The 19,358-nt window shown below is 44.5% G+C and overlaps 1 long non-coding RNA gene across 1 annotated transcript; it reads left to right on the top strand.

The window, feature by feature from the left end:
- Positions 1 to 1,335: 1,335 nt before the first annotated feature.
- LOC148006860 (uncharacterized) lies at positions 1,336 to 16,142 on the top strand. Its single transcript, XR_015644716.1, has 3 exons — positions 1,336 to 1,501; positions 12,097 to 12,665; positions 14,449 to 16,142. It is a non-coding gene; the product is annotated as an uncharacterized LOC148006860 (long non-coding RNA).
- The last annotated feature ends 3,216 nt before the right edge of the window (positions 16,143 to 19,358 follow it).

The following is a 19,358-nucleotide window of genomic DNA, read 5'->3' as shown; positions in this document are numbered from 1 at the left end:
ACTAGAATTTTCCAGCGTCAAATGTCATACCCAAAGGTGGCGGTAGATGGCTCACCTCTCTCGGCAAGAAAGGGAAGCGGGGAGCGGAGCTTGAAATGGAAGGCCCGCGGCTTCCCTGTGGATGAGTGTGGAGAGCTCAAGGGGAAACTTGCAGAATGAGCGGATAAAAATAGTAAAAACCTCCGAGTGTCAGGGGATAACTGAAGAGTCCCTTGAAAAACATACCAGGAGGAATGGAATCCGTGACTGTGATCCCAGGACAGACTTTGATAGCGAGAACGAAAGGAGTGAAAGTTAAAACCAGGAAGTTGGCAAACCAAAAAAAGCTGGGTGGCAAAGTCCCCCTAACTATGGATCCTTCCCGCACCCCCGTTTTTGGGTGAAAGTGGAAATGGAAGATCTGGGTTCATGTGGACATCTGTGGGGAGGCATGGACATGCCTTTCTCTGGTCACCCATGTGCATCGCGCAGGAAGCCCAGGAGGCCAGGGATTTCCCGTTTCATTAGGGGTGCTCAAGATAGCTAACATCGCCACCATCTGTGTCACATTTTAGAGTTATCAAGTGAGTGTCCCCTACTTGGAAACTAATGAAAGCAAAAGAATTAAAGATTGTTATCTGTTATATAAGTCTTTTAATAGGCAGAATTTGCTATAATTGAAACAGTACAAGGAAGTTGTGTAATTATTTTAAAAGTGCAATTTTTAACCAATAAAAGTAAGTTAGCAATAATTTCTCATGACTCTCTTAGTACACACTGACCAGATCCAACCCCTCTTCGCAAAGCTTGACTATCTGCAGGGTGGGGAAGAAGATCCAAGCACATCCTGCGTGCAGAATGTGTCTCCGGGCTCACAATCCAGACTTCTGCCTTTAGGTGGCCTTTTCTATTTTGTTCCTTCTGGCCTCAAAGAAGTTGGAGGTGGCATTTTTAAGACCTGTGTCAACTGAAACTTCGGAGTCTGATTTTAGTTGTTACTTTTAATTTCTGATCCCCAAAGTCAATCTGGGCCTCTGTAAAGACAGAGATCCTATGTAAAGTTCTAAGGTGGGTGGTATGTGTTCATGTGTGTACGTGTACATTGTGTGTGTGTGTGTGTGTGTGTGTGTGTGTGTGTTTATGACTGACCTTACTAGATTAAACACCAGGATAATGCACGTTCCTCTAGGCACAAGGTTGTAAATCAGCAAAATTCCAGTTTAGGATTAAACACGCTGAGTTTGCCCTGAGGCTCAAAGTTGCTATGTGCAGCTATGACAGTGCCTTGTGCCTGCCCAGAGGCCATGATGGAAAGTAATGATGTTTTTCCTTTACACCCCCTCACTACCAGACCTCACTGAGTAGAGAGAGAAGGGAGTGGTAGGGGTGACCTAAGGTAGACAGCCGTGGCCTAAGTAGTATCAGTAGCCACGATCACAGGTAGGCAGGCATTGGGCTACAGCTTAACCGCAGTCTTCTGGAATGAAGTCACCCCAACTCTGACCCCGTCTGTGTACTAAAGGTAAAGTCTTGCGTTGGTTTTACCTGTGAATGTCAAATGCTGTTCTGTGTTGGTTAAGCAGAGTTGGGCTGGTATCCAGGGCTTTGTGCACAGCAGGTATGCGCTACTAAATGTGTGGTAGCCCCTCTGGTATCTACCTGCCTGCCCTCTTTCTTCCCCTCTCCCCTTCTCCCTTCCCTCCCCACTTCTTCCCTCCCTTCACCCACTTCCTCCTTTCCTTCTGTTTCATCAAAGCCAATTTTTATTTTGTGTTCAGAATGAGAAGCTTCCAGAAACTTTGTATTGGTGGGAAGTTCTGGCTGATTAACCCCAGTTATACAACAGTATTATGGGTTCCCACATGATGGTGACTACCAAGCCAGCCCATGGCTCAATGCGTTCTTGAACACTTCATACACACAGTAGCTGCACACACACACACACACACACACACACACACACACGCACACACACATGCACACAAACACCCGAATTACTACTGTGCCCACTGCCTCTGTGAATAGAAATGTATGTTTAAAATTTTTCAATAAAAAATGGTTTTTTTTAGAAGTTAAGATAAATCCAAGGGGTTGGGGATTTAGCTCAGTGGTAGCAAGCGCAAGGTCCTGGGTTCAGTCCCCAGCTCCGGAAAAAAAAAACAAAAACAAACAAAAAAGATAAATCCAATTGTCATGATTAGTCTTTTTTTATAAGGTAGCATTTTTAATTGTCTTCAATCACTCCAAGAATGGAATGTAAACTGTCAATATGGAGACCGTAGGGCTTTCCTAAAGCGCCTGTGAGGTCTCCTCTCCAACTCTGTTTTCTACGATTTCCTGCCGATTCTCCCATGCTCAGAGCGTGCTTATCTGAAGACTCAGAGCTAACCATTTGAGACTGATACTGACCGAGAAGGCTAGCTGGCTGGCGCGCAGCGGATCCATCCAGCCCATGGGCATGCTTCCTTTGGACCTTTGAGGGTCTGAAGATTTCAAGGCATTTTACAGGATCTCTACATTTTTGTCAAAAATGGAAGATTTGCCACCCTCAGCCAGCCTACGTGCATGACACCTTCCCGCAACACATAAGCAATGGCTGTCTGCTTTACAGAAGACATGAGCTCTGGTTCTCCAAAGTACCCGCCCCTTTCATTTGTGTCACTTCCTGCCTGGTCATGTTCTGTGTGTGACTTGTCCCTGCAGGGACACTCACACATCCATACTGTTCCCTCACGTTAGCTCCTCACTGATGAAGGGTCTTCTGAGTTTCCTTCAGATAGCACCTGCAACTCCTTCTCTCTAGCATGACCCTTCCTTTGTTCTCTTTGCTATTATTCTCTCAGACACATTGCCTCAGATGATCACACACTTCCTAACACAACCGTAAGCTCCTTATTACTGGCTCCTTGAGCTTAAGACTTGTACACCAACCGTGACTCTGCCAATAATCACCACATGATGATGGATGAATAAATATTCAAGAGAATCATAATACAAGATAGAGACTCCCATAGCAAGGAGGGACAGTGATGTTTCTTCAGAGTCGGGAGTCACTGGTATTAAGTGGATGAACGTGGGGGCAGGGAAAAAATGGGGTAGGTGTGAAAGAACACAGGTAGAATCCTTCCTTGAGAACAAACGTGGAAATCAGGACACAAATTATATATGCTGTCAAATACAGATGTGTGGAGAGGGGAAAGAAGGAGGAAGATGAAGAAGAGGAGGAAGGAAAAGAAGATGAAAATGAATGGGGGAAAATCATGAAGGAAACATGGAAAAGTATGTGTGTTTATATCCACATGCAGCCACGTTGCTCTTACAATTAAGGAAAGGCAGTTTCAGGAAGTGTGTGCAAACTTACTCATTTGTCTCTTAAGAGTTTCGAACTACCAGATGTGGGTCATGGAGACAGCAACTCTCTCTCTCTCTCTCTCTCTCTCTCTCTCTCTCTCTCTCTCTCTCTCAAGCCTTTACCGAAGAATAGATTAGGAAAAGAAAATATTGAATTAATACCATTTAAAATGTTTGATTTCTAAGTAAAGGAGAGGTCAGCTGTGTCTATCTCTCTCTGTAGTTACTGTACACGGCTTCACAGTCTCTTCCGTTTGCGCTGTGAGTTAATTCCAGTGAGCTACAAAACTGTGGAGAACCAAGCAAGCAGCTGCTGACTGAATGAGACCTGTGAAGGGCAGAGACAATGTTTATGCAACCGTAGCAACAATGCCCATGCCCACGTTCGTGAATGTGAGTGTGGGTTGTAGAAAGGAGTGTCTGCCACGGCTGTTGTTGCTCTAAGAGGGGCATGCTCTCCTGGAATAGCCCAGAGCGAGCATTCGAGCCTCCAACAGCAGTCCCATGACAAATGCACAGTCACATCTGAATTTATCAAATTTACCTCTACGTTGTCCACTACCAACTTACTCCTACTTCTTTTCCATTATCTGCTAAGAGAAGGAAATAAGGGTGCAGAAATTGACCTAGAAAGACAAAGTGTGACCTCTTTTAAAAAGAAAAAGAAAACACAGGGACTGGGAGGTGACAGTTAATTGTGGGAGGGTGTTTGAATGGCTGTAAGAAGCATCCTGTTTGTCTAGTACAACATCAAGTTAATGGCGAGCTCCTAATTTTTTTTTTAATAAAACTGCTTCTAGACCTCTTACAAAACCCTTGCTGAAGAAATAAAACATACCCATCCATGGATAAGATACTAATTTCCTCAAGTATCTTCTACAGAGTTGCAACACCCATGGTGAAATAACAGCCTCTTGAAGCGTCGTGTTCAAGGTCTTCGACTTCAGTTTGTGCCGTTAGGCGGCCCCTGCATCAGCTCATGTTCCTCAGTCCCAAGCCCCAGACCTCTCTAGGCAAATAGGGGGTAGTAATGCGAAGAGGAAGACAGAAATATCTTCTGGGGGGGAAGAAAGTATGTCTCCATGTTTTCAGAGTCATGAATGACCATAGCCAAATCCCTTTCTGTCACCCAACTTTTCTTTTTTTTATTTTTTCTTGGAGCTGGGGACTGAACCCAGGGCCTTGCGCTTGCTAGGCAAGCGCTCTACCACTGAGCTAAATCCCCAACCTGTCACCCAACTTTTAAAGCTAAATGCTTTGTTTTACCTAAATAATGCAGAAACACAGAAACTTCACAGTCCTTTCTCCCTCCCTCTGTGTGTTTGTGTGCATGCGTGTGTGTGTGTGTGTGTGTGTGTGTGTGTGTGTGTGTACATGCGCATGGGTATGTGTGTATGCATGTGTTCATGTGTGCATTTACATCTTCTTGGCTATGTTTCTGGTCCTACAGAGCTAAGTTTCTTCTTTGGGAAAACTGGCTAAAATTTCATAAGGAAAGTTAAGACAGTTTGGCATGGATTGCAAGCTTCTAGCCTCCAATCCTTTGACATAACCACTGACTCCTTTTGCTGCTGCGCCTTGCTCGAGACCAGGTCTGAAACTCAGAGTGGCTTCTAACTCACTCTCTAGCTTAGGGTCACCTCAAAGTCTTTATCTTTCTGACTCTGCTTCTTAAGTGTTGGGATTCCAGGCATATCTCACTATGTCTAGCTTAGCCTTTAACATCTAAGTGTCTGTCTGTCTATCTGTCTGTGTGCTCACGAAGGTCCAGATGTGTGTGTGGGTGAGCACAGGACAACTTCAACTGACATTCCTTAGGTATTATCTACCTTTCCGGTTGATAGTCTCTGGCCTGGAACTCACCAAGTTGGAACAAGTGCTGGTATTACAGGCTCCTGGCACTGTACCTAACTTCTTCACATAGGTCTTGGGGCTTGAACTCAGGTAGGCGCTCATGCTTGCAGAGGGAGCGCTTTGCCGGATGAGCTATCTCTCCAGTCCGCCTTGTCTTCTGACTCTCAAGAACACTAAACTCATTATCAACAAGTCGGTCAGTGTGACCTCTTGCCCATCACCCGCCACTGAAATGAAGCACGTAGACAACCGTGGTGACTACGGTTCAGCTGACACCACTTAGCTCGTTTCGAGCGGAGTGTTTTATTTTATCACTGGGGCTTCCTTTAGTCCTTGAGCTTATCACATTGCTTGTTAGCTATTTGGCTGGTGGCTCTCACGGACATACAGCAAGTATTGAACACACAGCTTGTATTGATGTGGGCACATAAAGGACTATGAAAATAAAGAAGCATAACGCAACTGCAAAGAGTCTGTGAGGAAGGGGCACTGGGAATGGAGCGTAGGGAGCTGAAATGTTCTGGTGCCCCGGGAGTTCTCACTGAAAGGGGAAGCTTAAATGGCGACTCCAGGAAGTACAGAGCAAGCCGTGTGCAGAGAAGGAGGGATGTGCAAGCAGAACAAGCAAGTGCAGGGAGACCTCGGGTAAGCAAGCTTAGCATGCTCTAAGACCAGACTGGAGGCCACGGGAATAGGAATAGCCTGGAAAAAAAATAGGGAGTCAAAAGGTAAAAAGTCCTTATGGAAGAATAGACCGGGGCTGGAGAGACGGCCCAGCAGTTAACAGCACTGGCTGCTCTTCCAGAGGACCGGGGTTCAATGCCCAGCACCCACGGGGCGACTCGCAGCTGTCTGTAACTCTGGGATCAGACACCCTCACGCAGGTATACATGCAGGCGAAGCACCAATGCACATAAGGTAAATTAATAAATCGTATGTTTAACAAAAACAAGAATAGACTGAAGCCAGCCAATCAGAAAGCAGTGCGTCATTTCAGGTAGAGATGCTAAGGCTGGACAGAGAGGCAGGACCGGACTGCTGAGGTAACACATTCTGAGTGACTTTTTAAAGGTGGAGCCAACCGTGGCGAGTGATAAAGGAGGAAGCCTAGGGTAACCACAAAGGTTTCGAACTGGAAGAATTTTTTTCCAAGAAAGGAAATACACGGAAAGAACCAGATTAGACAGACACACTGGGCATCCAGCATTCACCTATGTGAACCTGGAAGTCAACGACCAATCCAGACGGGAGACTGAGCTTTGGAACCACAAACGTGCAGGAAATACTAACGCTACAAGAAAAAGACTCTCACGCCACGGTGGGATTAGCACAGGCTCTGCCCAGCAACATCTTTCTCACCACTGAGCAAGCTCTCCAGCCACTAGAAAAAAAATACATTTTATCCAACTTCCAGTGCAAATAACATGCCATGCTCACCGTGGCCTTCGTCTGTGTCTGTGGGAATCGTCCATAGGTTTATGTGGCGCACCTTAACGATACATTCTGAGTTATCATAACTCGTGGCCTGGGGAACCTGGAGCTCTGGGCTTTCCTACCTTATTCTGTTCCTTTCTGCCTTTTCCCCTCTCACCTCACAGACTTTTCTCTCATTTGTTCATTCTGCATATTCTCTCAGAAAAGCCATCACGCTGTGTGAGCGTCCTGTATGGACACTCCCCCCTTCCCATTGCTCAAGGTTATTCCTTTCTTTTTTTTTTTTAAAGATTTATTTATTTATTTCATGTATGTGAGTACACCGTCACTGACTTTTTTTTCCAATAATTATTTATTTTATGCATATAAATACATTGTAGCTGTCTTCAGACACACCAGAAGAAGGCATCTGATCACTTTACAGATGGTTGTGAGCCACCATGTGGTTGCTGGGAACTGAATCCAGGACCTCTGGAAGAACAATCAGTGTTCCTAACCACTGAGCAATCTCTCTAGCCCCAGTAGTTTTTTTTTTTCAGTTACTACTGTACTTTATTGTGTTCAACCAAATCACCATGTTACAAAAATAGCAAGCTGCCATAATAAAAAATAAGGCTCCTCTATCCAGCACCAGATAGCATCATTTTACTTTCAAGCCCAGAAATTGCACTTGTATATAAACCAACCGAAGATGAGGATTGAGGGTTCATCTTGGTGGATTTTTCCTTTGATGAATATGAAGTGTCCTTCCTTATCTTTTTTGATGACTTTTAATTGAAAATTGATTTTATTTGATATTAGAATGGCTACACCAGCTTGCTTCTTCCGACCATTTGCTTGGAAAGTTGTTTTCCAGCCTTTCACTCTGAGGTAGTGTCTGTCTTTGTCTCTGAGGTGTGTTTCCTGTAGGCAGCAGAATGCAGGGTCCTCATTGCGTATCCAGTTTGTTAATCTATGTCTTTTTATTGGGGAGTTGAGGCCATTGATGTTGAGAGATATTAAGGAATAGTGATTATTGCTTCCTGTTATATTCATATTTGGATGTGAGGTTATGTTTGTGTGCTTTTCTTCTCTTTGTTTTGTTGCCAAGATGATTAGTTTCTTGCTTCTTCTAGGGTATATCTTGCCTCCTTATGTTGGGCTTTACCCTTTATTATCCTTTGTAGTGCTGGATTTGTAGAAAGATATTGTGTAAATTTGGTTTTGTCATGGAATATCTTGGTTTCTCCATCTATGTTAATTGAGAGCTTTGCAGGATACAGTAACCTGGGCTGGCATTTGTGTTCTCTTAGGGTCTGTATGACATCTGTCCAGGATCTTCTGGCCTTCATAGTTTCTGGCGAAAAGTCTGGTGTGATTCTGATAGGTCTGCCTTTATATGTTACTTGACCTTTTTCCCTTACTGCTTTTAATATTCTTTCTTTATTTTGTGCGTTTGGTGTTTTGACAATTATGTGACGGGAGGTGTTTCTTTTCTGGTCCAATCTATTTGGAGTTCTGTAGGCTTCGTATGCCTATGGGTATCTCTTTTTTTAGGTTAGGGAAGTTTTCTTCTATGATTTTGTTGAAGATATTTACTGGTCCTTTGAGCTGGGAGTCTTCACTCTCTCCTATACCTATTATCCTTAGGTTTGATCTTCTCATTGAGTCCTGGATTTCCTGTATGTTTTGGACCAGTAGCTTTTTCTGCTTTACATTATCTTTGACAGTTGAGTCAATGATTTCTATGGAATCTTCTGCTCCCGAGATTCTCTCTTCCATCTCTTGTATTCTGTTGGTGAAGCTTGTATCTACAGCTCCTTGTCTTTTCTTTTGATTTTCTATGTCCAGGGTTGTTTCCATGTGTTCTTTCTTGATTGCTTCTATTTCCATTTTTAATTCCTTCAACTGTTTGATTGTGTTTTCCTGGAATTCTTTCAGGGATTTTTGCGATTCCTCTCTGTAGGCTTCTACTTGTTCTCTAAGGGAGTTCTTTATGTCTTTCTTGAAGTCCTCCCGCATCATGATCAAATATGATTTTGAAACTGATCTTGCTTTTCTGGTGTGTTTGGATATTCCGTGTTTGCTTTGGTGGGAGAATTGGGCTCCGATGATGCCATGTAGTCTTGGTTTCTGTTGCTTGGGTTCCTGCGCTTGCCTCTCGCCATCAGATTATCTCTAGTGTTACTTTGTTCTGCTATTTCTGACCGTGGCTAGACTGTCCTATAAGCCTGTGTGTCAGGAGTGCTGTAGACCTGTTTTCCTGTTTTGGGGACAGAGTGTTCTGCTTTCGGGCATGTAGTTTTTCCTCTCTACAGGTCTTCAGCTGTTCCTGTGGGCCTGTGTCTTGAGTTCACCAGGCAGGTTTCTTGCAGGGGAAAAGTTGGTCCTACCTGTGGTTCCAAGGCTCAAGTTTGCTCGTGGGGTACTGCCTAAGTCCTCTCCACGGCGGCAGCAACTGGGAAGATCTGCGCCACTCTTTCCGAGAGCCTCTGTGCACCAGGGTTCCAGATGACGTTTGGTGTTTTCCTCTGGCATCTGGATGTGCACAGAGTGCAGTCTCTTCTGGTTTCCCAGGCGTGTCTGCCTCTCTGAAGGTTTAGCTCTCCCTCCTACGGGATTTGGGTGCAGAGAACTGTTTATCTGGTCTGTTTCCTTCAGGTTCCGGCGGTGTCTCAGGAGCAGGGGTCCTGCCGCTCCTGGGCCCTCCCCTACGGGAACCCAGAGGCCTTATACAGTTTCCTCTTGGGCCAGGGATGTGGGCAGGGGTGGGCAGTGTTGGTGGTCTCCTCCGATCTGCAGCCTCAGGAGTGCCCACCTGATCAGGCGGTGAGGTCTCTCTCCCACGGGGTTTGGGAGCAGAGAGCTGCTGCGGGCCGGGATCCGCGGGTGGTTATTCCTTTCTTATCTCTTACTGTTTTCTCAAAGACCACACTTGTCCAAGCCATTTCCACATAGTTCAGAACCTCCTCTCCCCCAGGATTGCTGTCATTGATGATGCCTCAGTGAGGGTTTTACTGCTGTGAGCAGACACCATGACCAAGGCAACTCTTATAAAGGACAACATTTAATTGGGGCTGGCTTACAGGTTCAGAGGTTCAGTCGATTATCGTCAAGGCAGGAGCATGGCAGCATCCAGGCAGGCATGGTGCAGGAGGAGCTGAGAGTTCTACATCTTCATCTGAAGGCTGCTAGCAGAACACTGACTTCCAGGTAGCTAAGATGAAGGTCTTAAAGCCCACACCCACGGTGACACATCTACTCCAACAGGGCCACACCTCCATATAGTATCACTCCCCGGGCTATGCATATTCAAACCATGACAGATGATATCTTCAAAGTCATCAATCTAGAAATGGTCTCCCATCTTGCCTCCCCTCTGCTCCCTCTCCTGCTAGTGCTGTTCAGTCTGCAATTTAAACATTACCCACTATGAGCCACTTCTGTAACTCCCACATCCTTCCCTCAGTACAAATATCGCAAGAGTCAGTGATCATTTACTTACCTGGCCGTGTTCACTATAACCTGTGAGCTCCCCGAAAGAAGTTTATTGGACTTCTCATGAATGTGATGCAGATGTTAGAAGCTGCAGACACTGGGGAAGGAATGGGACACCCTATAACAGTTAAAAGCCTCACAAAGGTGTTATTAGATGGTGGCCAAGCGTATTTAGAGCTCCCGACTAAATCATGAATGATAAATGACTGAATGGATGATAAACATCTTAGTTAGGGTCACCATTGCTGTGATAAAACACCATGACCAAAGTCAACATAGGGAGGAAAGGGTTTACTTGGCTTACATATCCTGAGTCATAGTCCATTTAGGGAAGCCAAGGCAAGAATTTCAACCAAGCTGGGAACATGGAGGCAGGAGCTGAGGCAGAGATCATAGAGGGGTGCTGCTTACTGGCTTGCTCCTAGTGGCTTGATTTCTTATAGCACCCAGGACTACCAGCCCAGGGGTGGCCCCACTCACAATGAACGGGCGCTCTCTCTCTCTCTCTCTCCCTCTCTCTCCCTAGTCACTAATTGAGAAAATACCTTACAGTCTCAGCTTCAGCCTGATCTTAAAGAAGCATTCTCCGAATCGAGGTTCCCTCCTTTCCGATGAATCTACCTTGTGTCAAGTTGCTAGAAATCCAGCCATCGCAGTAAGAATCCAGCATTGTCATGGAAATGAGATAGGGAATACAGAAGGAACTCTGCACCTTCAGAGAGAGCACAGTCAGTAGAGCGCTTGTCCATGTGCTTATAAGGACCTGACATTGATCCCCAGAACCCATATGGAAAAGTCAAGCAAGGTACTGGACAAACTGATACAAACTGATACAGGGACTCACTGGCCAGCCAGCCTAGGGCAATCAGAGAGTTCCAGACAAAGGAAAGACCTTGTATCAGAAACAAAATTCTGAGCACAACACCCAAGTTTGTTCTCCAGTCTGCACACAAATTCACACACACACACACACACACACACACACACACACACACACACACACACACACGATTCCCATCCTGCTGGAAGAGGAGGCACATGACAGTGACTGTCAGCATAGTGCAGGTATGCACAACCCATTGACTGCATGGGTCCCAGAATAGCTGTGAATGCAGACCAGCACTTTTGTAGACGATAATGTCTTGTAGGTGATGTTGTGTTTCCTCAGACATCCTGATCTTGTCTAAGTCCTGGAAGATAAAATTAGTTAAAGGCTTGGTGCAGGGGTTAAACTTAACAGGGGGCTTAAATGGGGAATGTCCAGTAGAAGTTGGTGTCTAAAGAAAATTTGAACACATAGGTTTAAAAATATGTCCATGGGGCAAGTCAAGAGTCTGGCCTGACTAAAGAGGCTATAGAAAGGTAGATATGGGGTAGGTGTTCAAGCCTATGAGAGTCGCTAATTTAAGAGAACTATAATTAAATTAAATTGAAATGTGACTCCATATTCTCCCAAAAGTTAATATTTCTTTTAGCCCACTGTTATGGCTTGTACTAGGGAGTGGTACTATTAGAAGGTGTGGCCCTGTTGGAGTGGGTGTGTCACTGTGGGTGTGGGCTTTAAGACCCTCATCCTAGCGTCATGGGAGCCAACACTCTGCTAGCAGATAAAGATGTAAAACGCTCAGCTCCAACTGTACCTTGATGACAATGGACTGAACCTCTGAACCTATGAGCCCGACCCAATTAAATGTTTTCCTTATAAGAGTTGACCTTGATCATGGTGTCTGTTCACAGCAGTAAAATCTTAACTAAAACACCTACTTACATTTTCTTTTACTTACATTTCCTTAGGTCTTTTTTTTTTTTAGATTTTTAAAATTTATTTAATGTATATGAGCAGTACACTGTAGCTGTCTTCAGACACATTAGAAAAGGGCACTGGATCCCTTTACACATGGCTGTGAGCCACCATGTAGTTCCTGGGAATTGAACTCAGGATCTCTGGAAAAGTAGTCAGTGTTCTTCACCACTGAGCCATCTCTCCACCCGTTTCCTTAGGTCTTAAAGAAGAGTGTGATGACTGAGCTCCAATTGTCCTCCAGAGTAAAGAAAGAGAGCAGGCCTGAGATGCGTCCATGGAGATGTAGCGGCTGATACAAAGTTGCTCACTTTCAGTAGAGGCCATTGCTTCCTCCTAGGGAGTAAAGACTGACCTTTAGAACTGCACCGTGAGATGTCAACTGCAGTCTTCGAGTTGTTTCTGAACGGTACTAGGGGGCTGGCTGGTTCAGAGAATCATCTTGTACATGACAGCAATGGAACCAGACGATTCCAGATGAAAAACAGGCGAGAAAGGAAATGAAAGAGAGGCATAATGTTTGCCAAGCCCAAGCGCCCTCTGCAGTTCCCAGCTAGGGCGACGACGCTGCCTCACATGACACAAAACTCATCGTGAAACTCCAACCAGCGGCGGGGCAGAATGAGCGATTCTATTGTGGACAGAACCCCCGCTCTGCTGATGAACTTCGGGAAGGAAGAAAATAGCTGTCGAATCTCCAACTGTTACCCTTTGCTTTGCTTAGGAGGGATAAAAAGTAGAGGCCATGTCTCCACGCTGAAACTCAGAGGTAAATGCTTGCCTTTCATGCGCTTGTTCAGACCCCCGATACACACCAGACTCTAGGAGATATTTTTTTTCTGTAATTTGTTGTGCATTATTAGCTATTTACATAATTACTCTAATTAAGCTAGTTATAGCAGTTCCTGTAAATATGTGAGAGATCACTGAAACATGTAATTATGTCCTTATATCATTAATTAAACTCTATCAGCTGGGAAAATTACTGTAAATATGTCTGGAGGTGTCATTAGTCTGTGTAATGGAGACACAGAGGTCTTTATTGAACTACAATAAAATGACCGGCGTTAACACCCATTTAAAACACTATTTGTGACTTTGTTTTTAAAATCCAGAATCTCTGTGTCAAAGGGAAAAAAAGAATACATTTATCTTTCACCCCCAATGGTTTGGAACATAGATAGCAAGTGTGGAGCTTTAATGTGAATTAAGGGGGAAGAAAATGGTGGCGTGTGTTTTCCTCCCTATTGGTCATTCCTAACATTGCAGGGGTGGGCCTCAGGAAGCCTCCCCCTGGACCACTCTCAGCTGAGGCCAAGGCAGGGGAAACCCCCCTCCTCCCCCGCAGAAGATGTGTCAGCCTTTGACACAGACAATGCACCTAGGCTCTCCTGTCCTACCAAGCAAGCTTTTTCCCCTTAAGGTTTATGTGGGCATCAATGCTCCGACACCCGCTGCCCAACATTATAAACACCAAATGTAGGGAAGTGTAGAGCAAGTGTATTTCGTGGGGGCAAATTACTAAAGCGAGAACGCCAGACACGCCCACACAGGACAAAGGCAGCCTAGCATCCAGCACTGAATCCCTTCAGGGCAGCTTCTGCCTCTTCCTGAGAGGCCTGCCGTCCCTACCTGCAACTCCACCCTACCAGACGCCAAGAAACGGGCGTCCTGATTCGGTTACTAAAAAAATGTGTGTGGATAGCTCGTCCGGAGAGACACAGAAGCTTTATTGATTCAAAGATGCTCCATGTGAAGAAAGACTACCGGGGAGTGGAAGGAGGAGGGGATCCCCAGAGCGCGAGACACACAGGAAACCCCCTCCTTCAGAAAATAACAGAGAAACCTTTCAGTTCTTCAAGTGCAGAAAAGAAGGGCTTATGACTAGAAGTCTGATTCTCTTTAGTGGAGTCTGTATTTCTGGGAGTGGAAAAGTTAACCGTTCTTATATTAAAACCTGCACGTTTTTACCTTTTTTTTTTCTTTCTGGAAACCAACATCTACACTTTAAAAGTAAATTCTTTGAAGTAGACCTTTCTGAGTTTTAGAAGAAAAAAAAACCATGATTTTGTTTTTTAAATCATAAAATATATGATTCTATATCATATATGCGTATATATATATTACTTTTTTTAGGAAACAGATAAATCGACTTTAATGTCTGCTGCGTGAGATTCATTTATGGACTCTCTAGTTGTTTAACAACGTTGTTTGGATGAAGCACAAGTAAACCCGTGTTTAATTCTCTGTCTAATCACATGTAAAAATGGCACCTAAGAACAGTACCACAGCTTCTCGCTCCACCAATGGTTTCACGAACCTGTGGCCGCCGTGGAAATAGAAACGATGGAATGGATGAACCTTCATGTGTTTTACTGCATTTCACCTAAGTTCAAGCATCCTGAATGTCTCCTCGGAAGATCGCCACCAAAACATCCTTAGCTGTTATTGGGTGTTGAGTGTTCTGTGTCAGAAACTCTGGGATAAACTGTAAATCAAGCAAGAACGTTTTCTTCCTCTGTTTTCTGATGTTTTTGTTCGCTTTTATACAGGGTCTTCTTACCTTGGAGCCCGGACTGAACTGCTGGAACTTGACAACCTCCTGCCTCAGCCTCCAGAGTGCAAGTACCAATGTCATGCCTGTAAAGAACACAACGAATTAGATATGGCTGACAGTAGCATGCGATTTCAAATGCTGGTGGGAGTTTGAAGTGCCATTCACATAGACTGACTTATAATATTAAAAATGCATGGGCTGATGGCTCCGTTTTCCTACCCTTCCTTCATTTGTTATATTCAGAACACTTGATAGTGTGTGTATATGTGCATATGCATGTGAGTGTATGTGTGTGTTCATATGTGTGCATGTAGCACATGTGTGCATGTGTGTATGTGTGTGCCTGTGCTTGTGTGTGTGCATATGCATGTGTGAGTGTATGTGTGTGTTCATATGTGTGCAGGTAGTGTGTGTGCGCATGTGTGTACATGTGTGCCTGTACATGTTTATATGTATGTATATGTGTGTATGTTTGTATGTTGGCATGTGTGTGCATATGTGTGCATGCATGTACATGTGTGTGCTCGAATGTGTGAATGTAATATGTGTATTTATGTGTGCATGTGTGCATGTCTGTGTATATGTGTGTGTGCACCTGTACATGTGTGTATGTGTGTATTGATGTGTATGTGAGTGTATATGTGTGGTTTGGTGTGATGTGTGTATGTGTGTGCATATGTGTATGCATTTGTGTGTGTGTAGTATATGTGTCTGTTTGCATGTGTATGTGTATGTGCATGTATGTACACACACACGTGCAGGAACGATTTTCCAAAGATCCCCTCAGTAGCCTCATCTATCTGAAGGCTTCTTTGGCAGAGTGAGGCACCCTCAGAAGACACATTACCAGGCATAGCTTGCCACCTTCTATCCTGAATTCATTATTAAATTCCCTCCATAACTAACTTGTCTTCTCAAAGTGAAAGGTTACTCATAAAACAGCAGCCTCTCCCTAGCTCAGAAGAAGCAGCGGATACTGTAAAGAGACGAGGGAAACTGGGGGAGGCCTCCCTTGCTCTCTGAACCCTCAGCAGTTTATACCAGCTTCTAACTGTAACTCACTAAGCGGGGACACACCACAGTCCACCCCGAAGATGGACTTAGTTTTCCGGACGTACTTGTGACTCTGAACGGAAGAGAAGCCAACCATACTCTCTTTTGGAAGCCCTCACTTGGGCTGTTCGAGGCCACCATCAAAAATTAAACTTTCCTTCTACCTCCACAGCGATGGAGAAACAACGTGATTACCGCCTGCTGAATAGGTGTTCTGGACCTGGGGTTTTCTAATGAAGTCATCACTGAAGCAAGTTCCAGGTCATCGGAATAAACAGACCTTTCAGGCGATATGCCTGCCTGGCCAGGGAGTTCATCTCCAAAGGCTGTGTGACAGAGGTCCCAGTGAGAATCGACGAGTTCACTCACCTCACTTAAGCACACAGTAGTCCAAATTATCTATCAGGCCTGTTTATGATAAAGAAGAATCTAATATTGTAATTTTAAAGACTTCAGTGGTATCTAACGAGTATATATTTTTCAATCATTTCACAATGTTCACAGTACAGTATTTCCTACAGACAGAGCAGAGATGAAAGCACGGATTTATTGTGGGCTCCTTCCTACCCTTGCTAAATGTCTGGGATATAGTTGCATAGGCTTACATACTGCCTAATAAATTTTTTATGTCTGCCTAATTTGGGCCTCTTCACAACCAAATTCTCAACTCAAAAATGAATGAAAGCTCAGACCTTGACCTTGTATTCAGGTAGCACATGCTCGTAATCTCAGCACGAGAGGCTGAGGCAGGAGGATCCCTGCAAACTTGAGCCAACACAACCAGCTCTAGGACAGCCTGGGGTCCCAACTGGGGCCCTGATGCAAGAAGAAAAGGAAAAGAAAATAAATGGACACATATTATTAATAGTAAATATGTTACTTTAAAAAGTTGTGGTTGGAAGAATATTCTGCCTTTCCTTTAGGGTTATTGTCAGATACACAGAAACAGTATCTCTGTTTGGGCTGTTAGTCTTAATTTGCTCTCTGTTACTGTGATAAAGACCATGGCCAATGCAACCTGGGGAGGAAAGGGATATTTCATCTCACAGCTTAAAGTCCATCACTAGGAAAGTTGGAGCAGGAAATTAAGGCAGGAGCCCAGAGACAGGAACTTAAGCAGAAGCCATAGTGGAATACTGGTCACTGGTTCTCTAGTCACAGTTCATTCCCCTGGCTTTCTTTACATCCAGGGCTACCTGCCTAGAATTGATGTTGGCCACGGTCAGTGGTCACGGCCCTCCCATACCAATCATCAGTGGAGAAAGTGACAACACAGACTTGCTTATAGACCAATCTGGTGGCAGCAATCCTTCAGTTAAGGATGCCTTCCTCCTGATGACTTCAGCTTGTGTCAAGTTGACAAGAATTAGTCAGCACACTGCAGAATGGCTTATAAGGAGCAAATCATCCCCAGTGTCTTAGCTGGTTGCTATAGAGTTAAATATAACCTCATCTCTCCTGAGTCGTTGTGCTTGAGAACCACCACCCAGGCTGGTCTTCCTGACTGAACATCTTCAGTCAGGGACTTGACCACTCATTTCTGACTCCCTCTCCTTATTGGTATCTAACACGTGACAAGTCTTGAGTGAATATTTGCTATTCTACACCAAAGAAGTGATAAAAATGTTTTGTGTGAACGTAACCAACACAGCACCATGTCAACTGTAAGTATTGAACATTATTTTCTAAATCTCAGAAGAAAAAAATAGAAGACAATGACATTTCCTTTCTACTATAATGTAATAACATGAATTGTCTAAGTTACTAATATTGTTAGTGAAGTCTTACTTGTTCTTTCTCTCTGCCTCAGACTCTGAGTACTTCATGCCCAGTACTGAAGCTACAGTGTATCTAACACAATGAACTAAACAGAATCATTTTATTTCCCTGATCAGGCAAGTATGCCTTAAGGATTAGCATTAGTTGGAAGTGGCTTAGTAAGTAGTAACTATTAGTCTACTATTTCAATCCATTCGATTGTAGCCATATTTAAATTCTTGCAACTTATTCAGTCTCTGAAATACTTTGACTCACGTTATCACTCCACTTTTCCTTTCGTTCTGTGTTGACTCTGACATAGGCAGCATCTCTGGTGTATGGATGAAGACAAGATGCTCAGACTCTAGCAGACTGCAGACTGGGAGTGCTCTGAACCAAAAATCGGACGCCTACCCCCCTACCCTTATACTACCTTCTGCCACTGTCCCAGGGGAAGTTACTAAATAATTTAGCTTAACTCTCAAGTCGAATAACTGGAGCACATTGGGAGAAGTTCCTCATCTGTAGTATCCAGGGATTGACCCAGAGTCTCTATCACTTGTATGGTGCAGAGGTGATCTTCTTTGACTCAACCAAACAGAAGGCAAGGATGTGGGACTTAGGGAGAGCAGGGGAAGAGGGGGGGGAGCAGAGGGGGAAAGCAGAGGGGGGAATGGACAAGCAAACGAAGTTGATTTCAATTCCTGAAACTGACTGCCCCCAACATTTGAGGAATGTTTATAAAGTTCGTATGACTGGTTGCACAAGGGTTTAGTGAACCCAACACCCAGTTTTCTAGGGTGCTTACAGTGTTTCTCTAAAAGCCCCCCTCCCCCCATCAGTGTTAGCCAATTCTGTTGGCAATGCACATCTCCAGATCTTAGTGACGTCTATCGAATGAGACTTTCTGGACGTGTCCTGTTATGCATGTCATGTTATAATTTTAGTCCAGCCACTCTTCTAGAGGGAGGGAGAGAGGGAGGGAGGGAGGGAGAGAGGGAGGGGAAGGGGGTGGGAGGAGGGGAACGGGAAGGAGGAAGGGGAGGGGAAGGGGAGGAGAAGGGGAGGGGGAGGGGGAGAGAGAGGTGTCAAGGACACATTGGACATGAAGCTGGTATTCTGCCAATCACTAAAGAACTTACTTTGTCTTCAAAGAAGACATTTTGAGTCACAGGCCTCTAGTTGAGTCACTGAAGATGGCAGAGGACCCAGAGGACCCAGGTAAGCGAGGCTCGGCAAGGCATGTCTCTAAGTCACAGCACTTAGGAGCCTGAAGCAGAGATTTGGAGTCGAGTTCAATGTTAGGGGCCAGGCTGGACCACATAGCCAGATCCATTTCAGGCAAACAAACCAACAAATACAAAATAAGCCAGTACCTGGGTACGGAGCTCTATGGAATTTGGGGGGATATTACTGGTTTGGTGCTTATACACACATGATATGAGAATTTGAAGAATCTTGGATGTAAAGAAAACAGTTAAGTTCTTTCCTCTTTACAGCCCTGTAGAGACAGATCTAGCTAAGGTGACAAAGACATCGGCAGAGGTAACAGACGAGGCTGGCGAGTTTGGAAAGTTCCCAGATGAACTTTCTGTTCTGGTCAAGAGTCATCTCTACAAGCAAGGTTCTAAGAAACTTGAGTATTATGACCCGGACTGCTTAAGACCTTTCCTGTGTGTCAATAGTTAAGAGAATGATTTTTTTGAGAGAACCAGCATCAGGAAGGCAGTAAGAGTGTAGTCTGGAGGAGTTGGTATCAGGGACAAACAAAGAGGGACAGGACTGGATAACGTTTAAAAGAATAAACTTGACCAGACTTTGTTCTTGATTAAGTGTTGAGGCAGGAAGGCTCCAAATTCCTGCTTGACTACAACTGAAAAACGGGTGGTACTACCCCTGCTCAGAGAGAATGTACAAGGCAGCCTGCTGTAATTTCAAAACTTTACTTGGCAAGTTCTGTTCAATGAGTCATCTATGCAAGAGCTCTTAATAGTCTAAAAAATGACCAACGAAGAGATAACATGACACAAAGAGCAAACTACCAGTTTCTGCACTCACAAACTCAGTTTAGATTTTTGGCAAAAAGCCTGCTTA

The sequence above is a fragment of the Rattus norvegicus genome, chromosome 1 (genome assembly GCF_021556685.1).
Source record: "Rattus norvegicus strain SHRSP/BbbUtx chromosome 1, alternate assembly SHRSP_T2T, whole genome shotgun sequence".
Lineage (NCBI taxonomy): Eukaryota > Metazoa > Chordata > Mammalia > Rodentia > Muridae > Rattus > Rattus norvegicus.
This window is presented reverse-complemented; position numbering and strand designations above follow the sequence as displayed.